This window comes from Anabrus simplex, chromosome 1 (assembly GCF_040414725.1).
Source record: "Anabrus simplex isolate iqAnaSimp1 chromosome 1, ASM4041472v1, whole genome shotgun sequence".
Lineage (NCBI taxonomy): Eukaryota > Metazoa > Arthropoda > Insecta > Orthoptera > Tettigoniidae > Anabrus > Anabrus simplex.
The window spans coordinates 1,002,179,245-1,002,199,789 of record NC_090265.1 but is presented as its reverse complement, the minus strand read 5'-3'; positions in this window follow the sequence as shown (position 1 = coordinate 1,002,199,789).

Here is a 20,545-nt window from a genome sequence, read left to right as displayed (position 1 = left end):
AACCTTCCCCGCACAGTTAAACTGCCATCCTGTCCTTGCCACGGCCATTACCACGCTCCCGTCTCCTGCTCCACAACACACAGTGGCTTATAAATGCAATGAATATCTTCACGCCGCTGGCCCCTCAACCTCTCCACAAGCCTGTGCCCTCAAAAAAGATGATGGTCCAACAAAATTCTGCCGCCGAGCTTTAATATTTCAGGCCCCCTCTTTTCCAGTGAGGCCAACCTGTGTACGGCGAGCCGGAGTCTTCCTCCCGGCCAAGGCTGATGTGCGGCGCACAACCTGTAACTGGCCCGCGACCTGCATGTACGCCGCGGGCGCGGTGTGGTTCAACTCCACTACTCCTCTCATAGTGCGGGCGAGCGGTATCTCAGGGTACTTGAGGTGTCCGAGCGGCCTCCTCTGGACTCAAGCAGCGGCGGCTGGCCTGGCCGTCAAAGTCATCGGCAACTGATATATTTAGTGAGTTACATGGACGTTTCACATCAACAATTATTACCTTTTTGGATTTCAATGCAATATCTGGTGGACTTAGAAAATTTTCTTCTCTTTCGAGAATTTAATGTTTTTCCTTCTGAATTCAACTTCTACAAACATAAAGACAGTACTTCAACAGTTACTACAAGAATTTGGATCCAATCATTTTAAGAAAATTTGTTGGTAAATACTTCTGCAATTAATCTCTATATCAACATCATAACTTGGACCTTGTTCTCAAACAAATTTCATGTGTCACCCCTGGAGGGACTTTTGGGGGGGGGGGGGTCTGTACCGGGCGGTACACCTCCACGCCGCTAATTCGAACTTTGCGCCAGTTGAAACTCCCCTACTGGAGGAAGTCTGAACTTTATCTACTGTATTAATTTTCAAGTTTCTCAGAAGATGTCACTACTTGGAAATTTTGAAGTTTCTGAACTGGGTCGTTTTCGACGTATTTTTGTTTTTCCTGTAGTAAGAAGTGTGAACATTCTCTTCTAGAGGACACTACTGAAGAACTACAATGGTGCACCCTAGTGCGAAGTGAAAGAACTATGTTTTTGGAGAAATTTTGAATTCATAAGTTTGTTCTTTGTTAAATTTTTTTTCAGTCATTGTTTAAGTTGGCAATATTAACCCTTTCTTTCCCCTTGTTTTGAATTTAGCCAATCTCGAATTTCTTGAATTAATTTTCCACCAATTATGTGTTTCTTCTTCATATTGTGTAGGGGTTTTCTTGGTTATCCAATAAAATGATTGTGGGCGGGTGTTTTCATTCCTGAAACGCCTCGAACTTTCCACGAGAGTATATAAACTGCTGATTTTCGGGTCCCTGCGCCACGTCAGTACCAACTTTCGAAGTGTAAAGTACGTAGCAGGGCTCGGGAAGCGCCTCTTTCTTCGGGCAGCAGTACAACAACAAGGTAATGGCCGTTTAATAACTTCTTTTCTTGCTAGCTCAGCAGTTTAACTCTCGGGGCAGGTCCGAAGCCTTTCACCATGTAACTTTCCTCTAAAATGTAAAGACACTTAGTTTCAATTCTATCTTTTTAAACTAAAAATTTGGGATAGAGAGTGCTTAACCCTCTCGAGCTCCCACTCATATTGCATTGAGGTGAACTTATTTTTTTCTCAACCGTTACTTCCTTAACGTAATGTAAATTGTTTCACTCTAAAGTCACCTCTTTAGTATGGGATTAGCCCTTGCATTAGCGGCCTAGAGCCAGATTAGGTTTTAAACAAAATGTATTAGGAGTGCAGATCGCCTCCTCTCAAGTTGGTATTTTAGAGGCCATGTAATTAACCTTTTCTCACTTAATAGGCCTCACTAGGTTGGGTATTTTACCCCTGTGTTTATGTCCTTAGAGGACAGCTTGAAGGTGGAATTTGGTGTGGCCTTTGACAGGCTTAAATTTTGAGAGCGAGTTGCTCTTTCTTGAAAATTTTGTTTTCTGCGCGCCTCCAGGATGCTTTACTGTGTAATTTGGAGCAAGTGCTCCTGGGTATGAATGGGGTTTTCTGCCCCTCTGTTGAAACTTGTGTTGGGGTAAAACTGGGCTAATTGCTCAAGAATTGTGAGTTCGGGGCTCGAAGCCCAAATCCTGTAAATACTGTGATTGTACCTTTGTTGTCTTGCTACTCTGTACCTGCCATGCTTGTTATTTCTTGATTTTGCAAAGAAAATATAACCTGGTTAAATTTTAAATTAACTTAAATTTCGTTGCCTGAGACCTGTTCACCCCCGCACCTTCTTTCATCTCTGCTGTTCCACAGATACCTCGGAACAATAATAATAATAATAATAATAATAATAATAATAATAATACCCGCTACCATTATGTAACCTCGTTGTTACACACAACACAATTAAAAGAAAGGTAAATGATGATAATATTTATAATTGATGCAGATTAAAAATGTTTAGACGCAATCAAGAAAACAACAAACAGTAACGATCAGGTTAACCAATATGACAGCTAAGGAAAGGATTAGTGGAAAGCGGCTAGGAAACACATCCAGGCGGTGAAAGGTATTGGCAATGCTGAAGAAGCGAAATCAATGGTGATTCCATTTCAATATACAGTTTACTTAATAATTTAAATGGAATCAACACGCAAATGTGGTCAAACAAAATTGCACGTTTTAAACGGGAAATAATTCAAACAATAATTACAAAATTACCCAGAAGGTTCGAATCAGAGTCCTGCAGAGAGGCCCAGCCCATGAGCTGCTTCGGCAGTAGGCTGGAATGGGCTCTGAAAGGCTCGAACATATGAAGCCCGTGACGTCATCGCACGGGCGGTCTGGGCCAGCGCTCTGTCATTCGTACGCGGTGAGGCAAGGACAGCGCTGTGTTAGTTCTATGGGCTTCAATGTGTATAGTGTACTGCGTGTCAGCTGAGTGCGTTGCATTACGGTCGAGTAGAGCCGATCAAATTTGCTGTGGTTTTCAGTTTGACTTCTCCGTCTATCCTGTTGTCGGAAGCTTATGTGGACTGTAGTTCCAAAAGAAAGGAAACCGTGGCAAAAAAGAAAGAACGTGAAGTAAAAAGAAAGAAAGGAACAAACGGAATAAAAACCGCACAATAAAAGACTTCTGAACCGGATTCTAAACTTAAAAGTAGCATTTGGTTGGTATTCAAGCCTGAAGTTGACGGTGATGAGAAATACGTTAATTTTGTGTGCTGTACGATCTGCAGTGAACTTTATATACACACTAGGAGTTACCCGCGGCTTCTCGCGTGGATTTCGTAATTTGATCAATGTAATCTTTCCTCGGTACTGTACTAAGACATTATCTGAAAATCCCTGAAGTATAAAACCTCACTGAAAAATTGAGTTTCATTTACCCCAGGAACCCTTTGTAAACCAAGTGTGTGGTATTGCCTTCTGGGGCTGAGATGACCATGCGACACTGAACTGTACACGTGAGAACGTCTTCTCTCAAGTAAAAAACTTTCTTTATTTTTAAAGGAGATTACAAATACATATTTCCACATCTGTAACATCTTCAGGTTTTGAGATGTAAGTATCCGCATAAAAAGAATTCAACCCCTTTATTAGCCCTTCCTCCACCCCCACCTACGTGGATTTTCCGAAAACAAAAAAGTGACATGTTTATTTATTTCTAAAGGACATTCCGAGTACCAAGTTCCATGTCCGTAATATGTAATGTTTTCGACATACACTGTGGATATACCGGTACTCATTTTAAAAATTCACCTATTTTTTCAAATCTTTTCAGTCCCTTAAGTGTTTTTCCCGAAAACAAAAAATTCGTGTGTATTGATAAAGGAGCTGCCAAATACCAATTATCACGACTGTAACATCTTCAGTTCTTGAGATATTTGTATCCACATGCAAAGAATTCAACACCTATTTCAACGCCCTCCCCGTTTCGAAGTTAATTTTACCCCAAAAATGAGCGTTTTTTTAATTTGTAAATGTGATTTCAAATACCCTTTTTCACGTCTGCAACATCTTTATGTTTTTTAGGTATAAGTATCCTCATACAAATAATTCAACTAATATTTCATTCCTTTCATCCCCCACTTAAGTGGATTTTCCAAAACCAAAAGAAAACATATTTCTTTCTTCTTAAAGGAGACTCTAAATACCAATTTTTACGTTTGTAACTACTTCTCGTTAAGTGGTTTTTCACAAAAGTACCTGTTTTTTATTTTTAAAATATTAAAAATATCAATTTTCACATCTGTAATGTGTTAAGTGTTTGAGATATACTGTAGATACGCTCATCTTAAGAATTCACCCCAACCCACATTTCAGTACCCCCCCCCCAAAGTGTCTTTTCCGAAAACAAAATAATACATCTTTCTTTATTTTTAAAAGAGATTATGAATACCAATTCTTGTCTCTAACATGTTAAGTTTTCGAGATATATTGTACATATGCACCGGGATTTTGTGTACAAATTTTGTTTGGCAGCTGTGCCCAAACGTACACGCATAATCTCGCTGCTGTAGAATCCTGGAGCTGGCGGTGCCATGTTACGGCAGTTCATTTCCATATCCGATTCCGAGTGCATGGATAGTGTGGCGCTAATATCTCCATAACGGTCGGTTTTAGGGCCTTAAAACATGGTTTTTGGGCCCGCAGGCCTTACCGAGATTTGTTCTTTGGGTCAAGGGGCTTAAACTGAGCTTAGTCTCGTCCTTGCACGACAAATTCGATATTTCGCTTATATTAGCCTATTATTTTTACATCTCCCCCGTCGCCCCCCCACCTCGAATTGTTTTGAAAATAAAGTACAGCCCATGTCTCTCAGGGATAATGTATATTTACATTAGTAAAAGGATTTTTAGAATCGGTCCAGTAGTTTCTGAGATTACCCTCCAGATATACACAAACTAACACAATTCGCGCTCTCTCTTTATTATATTAGTATACTGTAGATTAAAGGAGTCGGACTGATTTTGTCTTTTTATGATTAGATAAAAAACTTACGATGAATGAGGTGTGCTTGAATGACGAGCGTTCTAATGTTTCCGTTTCATCAGACTCCACGACTATGCTACAACCTGCCAAAGTAATGAAGTTCTCTTCGTGGACTGACGTTCATGATGCTCCTATTCCAAGAGATGAACCGGAAAGATATTTAAAGCAAAATTGTGGAATGGAAGAAAAGAGATATAGCGTCCTATTGGAGAACAAATGGACAAAACTATTCAAAATTTCACCAGATCGCTAAGAAAGTAATATGTATGCAAGCATCAAGTTCAGCTTCAGAGAGAAATTTCACTTCAGCGGGCTTCGTTCTCTTCTACAACCAGACAATTGCTGATGCTCTTCTTTTCATTCACAGTAATTCCATTCAACCACCATTAACAATGACCAATAAACTACGCACACTAAAACCTATGTTCAGGTTTGTTTTTGTTGTTGGCATATCGCACGTTATTTCTGTTTGTATTTTATTTGAGGTAAACGCGAATGAAGTCCTATGAATATGCTTCGTGTTATTTAGATTCATTTTCAGTTAACTTGATGTCAATTGCAAACGAATATTAGTTTATAACAAAGTTTCTGTTTGTTTTCAAGTATTATTATTATTATTATTATTATTATTATTATTATTATTATTATTATTATTATTATTATTACTGTGCAGGAGAAATCTCTACCGTTTTATTTCCAAATGCGATTAGCCTACTTTAAACAATGTTATTAGCGTACGGGAATTCGTACAGTGAATAATCCGAATAGTAGTGTGACGTGAACATTTCGTTGTGCACGGCGCACATGTTATTGTGGAGAAGTACTCAAGGTTATTCTACTGAGCCCGCCCAGTGCGGTGGGTTGCGGTGGGCTGTATGAGACCAGTGCTGTGGGCCAGTACGCGGCCGCGTCAGAAGAGAACGGCACTGCACGGGCTGGGCTGCAGGAGCCCGTGAGTTTGAAGTGCTGCGCGGTGGGTCTGGCTGCAGGACTCTGGTTCGAATTCAGTTATGTTACTTTATGTAACTTTAGGACTAACATCTCACACAATGTTCAAATTTCATGCCGTAACATTTAAATCACATACTACTGTCAGAAAGAATAACATGTATGTAACATTATACAGTCAAAAGGATATACACGGAAGAGCACCTTTAGGAGACAGCCCCATCACAAACACTTCGGAGGAATGGTGCCCGTCCTAAATGTGAATATTCTAAGATGACGCAGAACTATGAGAGAGCCCCAAAGGGGAAATTACAGTTTACAATTACATCGAGAGGCGTTGAACACACAATTTATGAAAACAAAAGAAATGGAAACTGTCTCTTAACAAATATGACGTGACTTGCCGTAAAGGATAAGTCATATTAAGAAAATTTGGTGACTAAAGGAAAAACGAGTAAGCTCCGGCGAAAACAGAAATTAAACGGAACACTACATTTGACGATTACTACCAGGAAGATGAACAAGCCAAGTGCTTACCTTATCGGAGGGGGCCAAGGGGCCTCATCACCTGGAGAAGGCAACCTCTCCCTTCAGCGGTCAAAATTACAAGACGACTTCGAAAAGCTCGGCTCTCACCAAGAGCTCCTCTACCAGAAAATGGTGACATCGTGAAACAGCCAATGATCGTTTCTTATTTTCCTTCGTCCGCCAATCACAAAGAATTTTATTTTGACCAATCAGGGCCCAGCAATAAATGCTGATAAAGAACATCGAGTAGCATTGAGAAATTTCGAAATTGATGTAAAATGATGCAACGGAAAACTCGTGGAAGCATCCTATCCGATCTGGCGCGTGTGCCACATTATGTTTCGCAAATATTTCATCTTACCTTCAAACGTTTATAAGATTAATTTTTCACAATAATTAAATAATTTTTGAAGCGGTTTCTAAATCAAACACTTCCAAATATTCCCACACAGAAAATACAAACAAACAAACCGATAAATAAACACATGATCATACCAAATTAATACATGAATACATAAAATTCCCCACAGTCTTTCAAGTCCAAATAATCACTACATAATGTTTGAAATCAAAATGTTCGAATTACTGCCATGAATAATTTTTCATGTTTTCAATTTACTATCTTTAGTATTAGCCCTTACATTCGCAATAAACACGCCCAAGCGAAGTATTCTTCATAGGGGTCTTCAGTGTCAGTATCTTTCTTATCTCTACAACTCATTGGGTAATAGTTAAAGCGGTGAGTCGAAGCTGATCTAGCAGTTAATTAACCACAAATTACATTGTAAAATCGATGAATGGTATGCTAGTACCCCTTACATCGACATGGGACTTGGTAATAACTAGGAAATAGATACAGGTCTACCAGTCCCTTGAGTGGTCGAGCAAACGGGGAATGGATGAGGTTAGAGACACTAATGTTGACCACTGGGAATACTCGAGCCATATATCATCAAACTCTAGTTCACGCCCCACAGAGAGGAGACATTGGAATGTACCCACAAGTCAATATTATCACTTCCCCACATTTTCAGGTAACTTGCGAGATTCTAAACCAAATGTGGGTCAAATATGTATTACAAACCAGAATTATTATGTGACACTAAAGAGAACCAAGCATGATTTAGAGAAAATTTGAGAAAAAGTTGGTCCATTCCACTACCCTACTTACTCACAGAATTAACTCATTGCATTGCTGTCATTATAGAAGTGTACCTTTCGTAACTTAGTAAAACTTGTAGAGCATTATAAAAATTACATTTTCAATTCGATTTTTGCCGCTATTTCATGATGTTTTTGTAGGGATTTGGATTGCTTTTTGTCTGTTGTTGGAAAGGAATACCATTTCATCTGTAAAGCTAAGTAATCAAGGTAAATTTTGTTTTTAAAATGTCTGCCAAAGTTTATCCCTTTAGTTTCTTTTTCCATTCGCGAATAACTTTTTCCAAAAGCAGATAGTGGGGACAGTCCGTCTCCTTATCGGACACGGGAACTCATTTATTATTATTATTATTATTATTATTATTATTATTATTATTATTATTATTATTATTATTATTATTATTATATTTATTACGGGATTTCTGTGGTATGCATAGGGATAACTAGAGCTTCAGTTAAAACAATAAAGTTTGAAATGTTATTTCTTTACTTCCTTTTAAATTTAAAATGTAATAAATAGAAGATCTGAATAAACACTAATAATCTTATAATGAGCTCGTCAGCTCCAACAACATAGTGGACTTAGAAGTCCGAATAGCAGGTACAAAAGTTGAGAGAATTACTAATGATAAATTACAGAGAAAAGAGCTGAAATGCTCATTACAAGTAGCAAATTTACAAGAGCACGATTTGCTCCTATCTTTTACTCTACAGTGGAGCTTGAACTGCAATTAAATCATAGCCCAGCCTCGCAGAGGCATCAGTTTTTAATAGCGCACTTATAACCTATCGGGGAGATATGACTGAATTTTTTAAATTCCACAGTTTTCTGGTCTCTCTTCAAATCGCATAAATCTTTCGCCTTTTTTAACATCCACAGTTTTCTGAGGATGGTTGCCTAGTTGTACTTCCCCTTAAAACAATAATCACCACTACCATAACCATCACAGTTTTCATCATATGATTACAAAATTTTAACCACTTGCAGAGACTTTTGCTGGCATCTAATGTTCTAAATTGTGATTTATTAGCTTTGTTAATTTTTGAGTTATGGAACTTTCTTTGTATTATAGAAGTGGTGGCATAAAAAATGTCCCTTGCGACAAAGTTTTAGTATGATCAAGCTGATTTTTAAACCCATATAGTTAAGATATATAGAAACATTAATTGCAATGGGTTTTGGTGTTATAGGGATGCTGTTCTTTCCAGAAATGTTTAAACTCTCATTTTACATATTTAAAAAAATCAGGATTAAAAGTTTTAATCTATGTATCAAAATTCATATGAAAAATCTAATCAGTTCAAAACCCATTAAAAATTTACATAACTGTTCCCCTAGCAACAAACATACCAAGTTACAACAATATCTGATAAGAATTGCATCGCAAGGAGAATTTTGTACATTGTAACACATTGAAAAAGAGCAATACTTACTCAGAACTGTCCTGCTCCACACGTTTCCCCCTCACATCTCATTGTGATTTCTTCCTTAGATATCTTCTGCCATTTTATATGTCTCCTAGTCATTTTCTCCTGATCACGGCCCCTCTTCTGTGCCCGAGCAATACGTTGAACATCTTGTATCTTGCGTAGAGAAACTGAGGTCATGGGGATGGTCCAATTTCTGATAGAGTGAAGGGTTTCCAGAGCTTTTTAATGCCCCATATTGAATTCTGGGACAGCCCTGAGGATACCAAGTTCAAGTTTTGTCTTTAAAATACATGTTTCCCTGGGGCATTTACTCCACACTACAATATGGAGGGAGTCGGTAGCATTCTGAGTCTTCCCCGCTGTACACGCAGCAATATATGATCTGAGGCCTGTTGTCGGTTGTAGAAACACCAGGAGTCGGCACCTTTAGGACAAGTCAAATGCTGAGGTTTGCGGTCAGTTGACATACATTGTGTAAGAGTTGCAATCACTGCCCTCTTCATTTTCCCTACATCTGGGATATTATTAACTATGGCATGCCTATAATAATGGGTCAATTTAGTTATAGTGCTCTCTTTCAAATTGCCCACTTTTCGCCCACTCAGTGTAACACCCTTCGCCCTTCATTCCTTTAGAGTGTGCGAAGAGCTGTACCAAGGTGCCTAGAAATATTATGTATGCATTCCTCTTTGTCAGTCGTTTGTTCTGGACCATACACCTCAACCTCATTCAAATGGGCATAGGACTTGGCATCCCCATCTGACAACACTGATGTGTATCAGAAACCATTCTCAATGGATCCCTTTTACAGAACCTCTCCAATGCCTTTTTTCCATTGCATTAGAGGACCCTTCATATTTTTCTAGCACTCACCTGAGCTCTTATGACCGTCCCACCATATAATAAAGTCTACACAGCTTCTTCCCAGATCTCATTCAGTAATAACACACTGATGGCTATACTTTGATAGAACATGGTAGTCTAACACAAGACCAGTCATAATATCAATGACAAATCCATAATTTTATGTATCGCCACGCTTTTGCCATGTTGCTTCATATGATACCCCTATACCAATGATCTGTTTACAATCAGCTCCATGGGCATTGCGAACTATTTGTGCAACCATACAGAGGACTTGTTTTCTCAGTAATTTTCTCTCATCTATCATGATTTGCAGGTGCTTTGCAGAAGGCTTTCGACCTAAAAAGTTCATCCCTATACCAATTGAAAATGTATTCATCCCACACTGACCTTTATCTAAACTACTAAATGTTTCAACCATTGCACTGTTTACATGAAAGCCAGATCTTTCAGACCTCTCATCTCTGATTCCTGGTGAACTGAGTTGTTAGCATAAACATAACCACAAGTCGTGCATTTAACAACAATTTTAGATGAAAATCCATTTGTATCCCTAAACTCAATACAAATAGATTTGTTCTTGCACTCACCACACAACAAGTTCTTGCCAAACATTCTTATGGACCAAGGTATAAGTCACAGACCCAACACTGAGTTCTGCACTGGCAGGAACAGAAAATAAATTTATCTTCCTCTCAGATGCAGACATATTTGCATCTAGTGAGCTACTAGAAATGTTGATCACATCTTCATTAGGCCTAAGAGAACTAATGTCTCGTCCAGGTTTCTGACCATTTCTTTTGGCAAATGCTAATTTGACAGCCCTACTTTTCTTTGAAGGACGTTTTTTGACTGGCCTATGGCTACACCTAGAGCCCTTTTGATTTTCAATGACTTAAGCCTATCACTACTGGTAGAAGCCTAACCTAAACACTATAATTACCATTTATCTATCCGCTAAATCGACGCACTATGAACTCTACAGTATAAATTACGCATTACCAAGGAATTAAGGAATTAAGATGAAACATATCAATGAAAAATCACTAGTTTAGATATTTCACTCGCTGAATTGAAACCACATGTTACTTCAACATGTTAGTAAAACATAAACAAACAAGAGAGCCATGCTTGTACTACTAAGATCAACACAAATACGAATTCTTAAATGTAAATAATACAAATACATAATATATTTAAACTATCAAAGTATACATGTGTGGCAGATATAAATTGAGTACTATTTACAAGAGGTACAACGTTCTCTCCGTCAGTTCAAATTAAAATATTTCCTATCATAACGTAATTGTATTGATTACGTAGGAAACAAATGACTGTCAGCATACCAGGTGTACTTCTACGGCAAATATGCCGCGAAATACTTGACTATCCAGAAAAAATCACACAGTAAATTATAATTATGCCACTATAGAAGTGGGCGTGGTGCTGGGCTTTTAAATGTCCTGCGAGCTCATATTCAATAGCTTCTGCACGCTTTAAAAAAGCCGGATGGATAAAATAAAATCATTTTCTGAAAGAGGAAGAATTGGGCAATTTTTTCATGAATAAAGAGAAAACCGATTTTTGGCCTCAAAATACGAAAACTTCAGTCATACCTCCCCTTAATTAATATATTTGCACATCGTTGCCCTGATGCGGGCTCATATATCGCTAAACAGTTTGTAACACACTGATCCAGAAACCATTACTGAATAAACAGAGGCAATAAGTAAGTGCCCGTTTTCTAAGTGGTTCTAATGTAAAATGTAAAGGTTGAACATGACTGGGCATAAACAGAAGGCTTGGAGGCGAAACACTAGCACTCCTTCTAGAAATACTTAAAACTCCCAATGATACAAAGGCTAAGCCTATTCTACAGCGGGGTGACAAAATGAGAAACATGAAATACCAAATTAGTGTTAAGAATCTTACAGATTTAGAAACTTTAGTCATCCCATACCAAGCTGAATGCGAATCAACTGAGCGTAATCACTCTTTGTTCCCTTACATTACACGTTTCCAAGTAGAAAAAGTAACACAGTCCTCAGAATGGCCTAAAATTCTACATTTAAACCACCGGATTTAGAGATTTACATGAAATAAAATAGGTTGGAACCTTCCGCTCGAGCTATCTGCAGGATCTATCACATGTTTATGAAAATTCTGCCATTACCTTGCTTTGCTGGGCCTTTCCAAAGCCGAGCGCGGCCCCTGCCTCCGTTAGGACACGCCGCACTCAATTAACTGGTGCAATGAAGAAGACAATACGGCACTAAAGCGCCCAGCTTTTGTAGTATTTTTGATGGGAAGATTCTGGAACTCTTCAACGACAGGGTGGATTCCTGTAAACACCCCCGATTTTAATTGGCTAGCGAAAATTTTTACAAAATTCAGATAGGTCGATTGCTGTTGAAGAAGGAATCAGCAGAAGTGCTGGCAACTTTGATACATCAACAAAACAATCTTCAAAACCTAACTTTGAACAACTGTAAAAATAAAGTTTCATATAAGGATTAATTATCGCTGATCTCGCCAGAGGGTGCACTTAAACCGATGACAGAGACTTCTAACGGTAGAAAATTAAACTATCTGGTAAGGCTTCAGTTAAAGTTAAATTAAATAGATGGCCTTATAGAAGGTGCGCAGTTTAACCAGCCGGAGAAGGTGTAAAGGTGTACCCCGGTATTATTATTAATAACATTATTATTATTAACATTATTATTATATTAGTATTATTCACACATGAGATTGACAGCATATATGTTATTGCAATTTAGAGTAAATTGCTAATTAATCTTTCCCTTCACTTAGTTGTTTATTTGGTTGCTTAGGCGACACTCCGGAGATAAAATTCGATAATTTGGTCTTCTTGGTGATTTTTTTGACTGAAATTGAAAGCATTGCGTTTATTTATTTCTTGTCACTAAGTTATTCCGCTGAATTCAAACAATTTATCACTCTAATAATGCTTTGTTGGCCAATTGTAATTTTACATTTAAATCCCGTTTCTCTCCCATAATATTCTGCCAAATGTAACAAAATCTGTATGTCGTATGCATCACAGCTATATTATGAAACCTGCATATGGAATTTTTAAATGCATACTTTCTCAAGTAGTAGGGATTGTTAAGTCGAAAATCTTAGAACGTAAAAATTACACAAACTTTAGTACGATATATCTCCTTATATAAATTATGTACAGAAAAATCCATACGTAGTGCTTTTGAAAGAAGTATTATTTACCTAATTACGAATTTACATTAAGATGTTAATTAAATTTCATGAAGAAAATGCAATTAAAATTTTCAAAAATGTATTTCGGAAAATCTGTTAATTCTATATGAAAGAAATGTTCGTGATATTTCTACTTTTATGTAGGTGATATTCCTACAAAGTTTCGTGAAAACCTGGCATTAGGTAAAAATATATTTTTATCTCTGGATTGTCGCGATAAGCCTAGTAATTTCATCATCATCATCATCATCACCTGTCTCCATACTCGATGTAGCGCCATACACACTGGAGTAGAAGGGGTTGCTGAAGAGTCACTGAGCTGCTTAATGAGAATGATGATAGCCATTTTGTTCCAAGAGCTTCCTCCGCTAGTAATAGTAGCTCACTTTCTCACTGGTTTTTCTATGCCAACATAATTCCTAATTTGTATCCCTTTAATGTCATATCAAATAATGAGAGGATCTCTAAGAGGTTTTAATGCTTCCCTTTTTTTTAGAAGCGAGTCAAAGAGACTCTTAAAGTAAAGCTGTTGAGTGCTTACTTGAACTGGGTACTAATACTTCAGTCTTTATATTATTTGACAATTCACGGTATTATGATATAAAGGTTTCTTCTCGTGGCATTCATTCTCTTTCTAGGCATTCACAAAATAAAAATGTTCTCGTAAATATCTTGAAAGCCGGCTTTCTTCGTGAGTAATGATGTTATTACACAGCTCTTGTTGCTTCATCCAAATCGGTACGCTAATTTCTTTTTAAGGGAGAAGATATCTTTTCTGAAATTTTTAAGAACCAGTTTATTTAAAGAGTGATTCAGTTGTTAGTCGATTTTGTTGAAGGAGAGCTTAGCACACTCCATCAGCTGTTGTGAACGTTCATGGTGAGATCTAACTCCCTCGTGGTTGCTGTCGCACATACAGGACATTTCCGGGACAGTTTGTGGCCAGCCAGGTGTGTACTTGCTTCAAGGCTCTATTGCTTCTTCGTATGCGTCATGCTCACATCCTCTGGATTGCGCGTGAGAATTAGGACAACCTAGATGAGTTCTTTTGTTAATGACCGTAGTCGAACCTGTTGTACCTGTTGGGCTAGAGAACCTGTGAGTAGAATAAGGCAGTCGCTGGTTTTCAAATAAGGTGGTTATGGTTCAAATCTCAGACCATATAAGGGGAATTTTTGAAATTAAAATTTACGTCATTGTGATTCAGATCCAGATGTAAAAATTGAGGTCTCGAATCCATGATCAATATTTCAGTAACCACGTAAAACTACAAACTTTCGGGTTTTGTCCATTTAACTTCCCATTGTACACTCTTATTCTCTTCCAATATAGACAGAAGCCTAAACGTTTTACTTACCATAAGGTGCCTTTAAATTTGCCACCTTTTAGGGCATTAGAAGCCTAAACGTTTTGTGAAGTTTGAGGTGTTTTTAAATAGTCCAACTTTCAAGGCATTAGAAGCCTAAAGATTCTGTTAAGCCTGAGATGCTCTACAATTTCTCATATTTCGGGACGTAAGAACCCTAAAATTTTTGCGAAGCTTGAGTAAATTTCACTTCTTACATTTCACGACATTTCATGTCTTTATCCAACAGCCTCATAAATTAATAATTTCATCTGACACAAAAATGTGCTTGCCAATAGACACAAAACAATTCATCATAAAAACTTGCCAGTCTGTCAAGCACACAAAAAATCAAATACAAATTATAGTACTATAAAAATACATGTAAAAATAGACACTATTGTATAAAGAATGAGATGTTTCGTTGTGGAAGAACATCCTCAGGTTCTATCAAATCACTTATAACATGCGTAAATATGTACAGAATTGTTTACGTTGCGTAAACTTGTCAAAGAGAGAGAGAGAGAGTTAGGTGAAAATATGAACACGTATTAACAAATATGGATTTTGTAAGTATTTGTTAATACTTGGCAGATTTCAGGTTCTGTGACGTCCGTAGCCTACAGATGGTTTCTGACGATTGCTACTGAAAATTTTATAATAGTTATTACAATCTGATGACGTTGTTTTTACAATTTGTATGTTACCCTCTACTTAAAAAATCCTTTGTAAATCGTTCCTCTGGCTCCAAAGAATAGGCCCTTTACGGCGATTCTCTCGCTGTCATATCGTCACTGCTGCGCCAAAATCGCGAATGTGAAAATGCTCTATCTATCCATTATTTCCCATAAGACTGGTCACGCCACCCAGCCACATATTGAACAGCAGTCCATCAGAATTTTTTTTTGTTGACTCTATATTCCCATGCGTGTGTAAAGGAAAATTAAATCATCATACTCTTGGAGTGGGTAAATATGTCATGAAACCATACATTCCTACATTGCGTTAGAGTAAGGTTCACTCTCCGCCACGTGGGCGAGGTAATGGTCATCCTCCCCAGATGTATCTCCCGACCCAGAGTCTAAAGCTCCAAGACAGTCCTTTGAGGCGGTAGAGGTGGGATCCCTCGTTGAGTCCGAGGGAAAAACCGACCCTGGAGGGAAAACAGATAAAGAGGAAGAAAGATAAATATAACATTTTGATTTTATCAAAATGCTCACAAATAATTCAAGGCCACTTGCATGTCTGCTGCCGGTCATTTGCGTAACGATAATTCCAAAGGGCCCATACGAGTAGTATATTAGGCGGGTTCTGCGGCCACCTCCACCTCAGGCTCCCAGTGGCCACCTCCACCTCCACCTCAGCCAGAGGCCTCCCAGATGCCTCCTCCACCTCCACCTCAGCCAGAGGCCTCCCAGAGGTCTCCTCCACCTCCCGCGGGAAATTTGAATTTGTAAACAAAGCCACGTGCTTTTTGACAGCTGTCATCGACAACAACGCATCGCTAACCTCAGTACTGCCATCTTGACGGGCCTAAACCTCAGTAGTGCCAACTTAACCTAACTAGCGCGAGGTAAACAAAGCCACGTGCTTTTTGACAACCACGTGCTTTTTGACAGATTTGTAAACAAAGCCACGTGCTTTTTGACAGACAACAACGCATCGCAAACCTCAGTACTACCATCTTGACGGGCCTAAACCCCAGTAGTGCCAACTTAACCTAACTAGCATGAGGTAAACAAAGCCACGTGTTTCTTGACAGCCACGTGCTTTTTGACAGATTTGTAAACAAAGCTACGTGCTTTTTGACAGACAACAACGCATCGCTAACCTCAGTACTGCCATCTTGACGGGAATAAACCTCGGTGGTACCAACTTAACCTAACTAGCTCGAGATAAACAAAGCCACGTGCTTTTTGACAGCCACGTGCTTTTTGACAGCTGTCATCCGCCATCTTTAAACTACAGAGCGCTGTGCTGCCCTCTTTCGTCACCTGTCATCGGCAGTGCAGCCATCTTGGCGGGCCTAAACCTTAGTGCTACCAACTTAACCTCACTAGCTCGAGATAAACAAATCCGCGTGCTTTTTTGATAGCTGTCATCCGCCATCTTTAATCTATAGAGCACAGTGCTGCCCTCTTTAGCTACTTACCTTTGAAATGTGGTGGCGGATAATTTGAAAAATGCTTTTTGACAGCAGCCATCTTGCATCGCAAACCTCAGTGCTGCCCTCTTTAGCTAGATACCTGTGGTGGCAGACAATTCCACGTGACAGCAGCCATCTTTAATCAAGAGAGCACCGTGCTGCCCTCTATGTGGTGGCGGCAAATTGAAAAATTCCACGTGCTCTTGTTTGGAAACAAACTCACGTGCTTTTTTTGACAGCTACCATCCACCATCTTTAATCAACAGAGCACAGTGCTGTACTCTTTAGCTAGATACCTTTGAAATGTGGTGGCGGCAATTTGAAAAATTCTATGTGCTCTTGTTGGGAAACAAAGCCACGTGCTTTTTTGACAGCTGTCATCCGCCATCTTTAATCAATAGAGCACTGTGCTGCTATCATGCGGGCAATTTCGTTAGCTGTCATCCGCCATCTTTAATCCAGAGAGAACAGTGCTGCACTCTATGTGGTGGCGGTAAATTCTATGTGCTCTTGTTTGGAAACAAATTCACGTGCTATTTTCTGACAGCTGTCATCCGCCATCTTTAATCCAGAGAGAACAGTGCTGCCCTCTATGTGGTGACGGCAAATTCCACGTAGAAACAAAGCCATGTGCTTTTTTGACAGCTGTCATCCGCTATCTTTAATCACCGTGCTGCCCGGTGGCGGCAAATTCCACGTGCTCTTGTTTGGAAACAAAGCCATGTGCAGCTGTCATCCGCCATCTTTAATCACCGTGCTGTCCCCTCTTTAGCTACTTACCTTTGACAGCTATCATCCGCCATCTTTAATCACCGTGCTGCCCGGTGACGGCAAATTCCACGTAGAAACAAAGCCATGTGCTTTTTTGACAGCTGTCATCCGCTATCTTTAATCACCGTGCTGCCCGGTGGCGGCAAATTCCACGTGCTCTTGTTTGGAAACAAAGCCATGTGCTTTTTTTTGACAGCTGTCATCCACCATCTTTAATCACCGTGCTACACTCTATGTGGTGGTGGTGGTAAATTCTATGTGCTTTACAAACCTATATGCTTTTCTGACAGCTGTCATCTGCCATCATTAAGCTGTAAATCCCTCGATTCTCGACAGATTCTTAATCCGAGTTCTTTGACGTCAGGAAGGGCAACCAGTCGAAAACCATAGTGTATGAGGCTAGATACTGCTAGTTTTGCATCAGGGAGGGTGACTAGTCTTAAAAACAAATTCTTGCGATTTAAAATCTTAGTTTTGCGTCAGGAAGGGCATCCGCCCGTAAAACAATAGTTCGTGATTTAAAATCTAAGAAGTGCATCTAGCTGTAAATCCCCGATTCCCCGTGTTAGACGTTGTAAAACAGATTCTTAATCCGAGTTGTCAGGAAGGGCAACCGGTCGTAAAACTATGGTGTATGAGGTTAGATACTGCTAGTTTTGCATCAGGAAGGACAACTCAACACATTCATGTGATTTAAACACATTTTTACCCCCAAGAGAATCGAACCCGAGACTACCGGGTGAGAGGCATGCATACTGTAGGCTATAGATTTGTTCTACAGTCCTCGAAGTATCGGCACAGTCATTCTGAGCGAGTTGTGTGGAATGCGTGTGTTAGCTGAAATTGTACACGTATCTTCCGGCTCGACCTTGAACGAGGACACTACATGCTGATAAGCGGCTTGTAACTCGCGAAGGTCTTCTTAGCTGAGTACCATTCAAGCTCTTAAAACACAGTACCAATTAAGGTTGTAAAATATTCTGAAATAGTCCTCCTCTGTGGTGTAGTAGTTAGCTGCTACCCTCGGAGGTCCGAGTTCGATTCCTGGCTCTGCCACGGAATGTGTAGCATTTAGCCTATGTAAGTTCCTAACGTAAACTATCATGATTGTACGGAGAGGTTAAAACACACACAGTGTCTACTCCTATCGAAAGAGCCTGCACGGTACCGGCATGTAGGCTTCTCCTGGTGAAGGAGCTTGCACATGGTTTAACGCCTCCTATCAACAGCCCTTACTTAATGCTGGCTTTCTTGCACACCCCGCCTCACACCATAGTTTTACGACCGGCTGCCCTTCCTGACTAGGATTTTGAATCGCAGTATACGTGATAAATTTGTTGTAGCGGGTTTTATAACTAGATATCCCGGTACCGACACATAGCCTACTCCCGCTGAAGAAGCCTGCACAAGGCTTATTGCCTCCATCCGACAAATGAATCACCGTCAAGTCTTGTACTCAAAAAATCATTTTCGAAGGAGTCTGCACAAGGTTTAACGCCCCCATCAACAGCCCTTACTTAATGCTGGCTTTCTTGCACACCCCGCCTCACACCATAGTTTTATACGACCGGCTGCCCTTCCTGACTAGGATTTTAAATCGCAGTATACGTGATAAATTTGTTGTAGCGGGTTTTATAACTAGATATCCCGGTACCGACACATAGCCTACTCCCGCTGAAGAAGCCTGCACAAGGCTTATTGCCTCCATCCGACAAATGAATCACCGTCAAGTCTTGTACTCAAAAAATCATTTTCGAAGGAGTCTGCGCAAGGTTTAACGCCCCCATCAACAGCCCTTACTTAATGCTGGCTTTCTTGCACACCCCGCCTCACACCATAGTTTTATACGACCGGCTGCCCTTCCTGACTAGGATTTTAAATCGCAGTATACGTGATAAATTTGTTGTAGCGGGTTTTATAACTAGATATCCCGGTACCGACACATAGCATACTCCCGCTGAAGAAGCCTGCACAAGGCTTATTGCCTCCATCCGACAAATGAATCACCGTCAAGTCTTGTACTCAAAAAATCATTTTCGAAGGAGTCTGCACAAGGTTTAACGTCCCCATCAACAGCCCTTACTTATAGCTAGCTTTTTTGCACACCCCGCCTCACACCATAGCTTTATACGGCCGGTTGCCCTTCCTGACTAGGATTTTAAATCGATATCCCGACATAGCCTACTCCTACCGAAGAAGCCAGCTTAACACCTCCATCCAACAAATGAATCACCCTCAAACACTCTTCAATCATTCTCGCTACTTCGGAAGATAGCGGGTTCGAACTGGAAGCCGTAAATGTTAGGCGAGGGACCTGCGCGATCGTCATTGCATGATCTAGCCGGATGCCCTTCCCGACGGTATAAGTTGCCAGGATTTGAATCGCGTACCCCGACTAGAAGAAGCCTGCACATAGCTTAACGCCTCCATCCGACGAATGAATCACCCTCAAACACCCTTCAATCATTCTCGCTACTTCGGGGATAGCGGGTTCGAACTAGAAGCCGTAAATGCTAGGCGAGGGGCCTGCGCGATCGTCATTACATGATCTAGCTTTAGCTCAATACCTACAGGTAAGGAATACCGCGGATGTACCCTCGAGAAGTCGAGGATCACACGCTAACTTTCCAAGGCTCGAACTCTTAAATTCTGACACCTCGGCGTCAACAGGAGGTTCGATTCCGGCTTAAATACGTCAGCCTGCGGGACTACAGGAGTGCTCTTGTTGCATTCGTTCCGACTGTACTGCAGTTGTCAGCGATTTTCACATCCGCTTGGTAACAAGCAGCATATTTACTCACCGCAGTCTGCGTGAAGTGCTCACAGTTCTCTGTATGCGTTTATCACGTACACATCTCCCGTCTAAGTACTGTCTGCTGTGAATATTATTCTTCAGCCTTTATCTTAAGGTAAGCTAGAACTGTTAGTTACTGTCTGCAAAGCAACTTCTACGCTAGGTAATAGACATCTACATTCATATATGTTTGTTCTTTTCTTTTTAGGTACCGTTCGAGTTACAGGCTTGAAAGTACGCATTTTATTCATCCGAGTAACAGTCTGCAGCACATGCATTTTTAAGGTATGTTTTCGAACTTTGAGTTGTAAAGATAACTAGGCTAGCTGATACACCCTACACTGCATTCATATATGTTTATTCTTTTCTTTTTAGATTCGACCAGAAT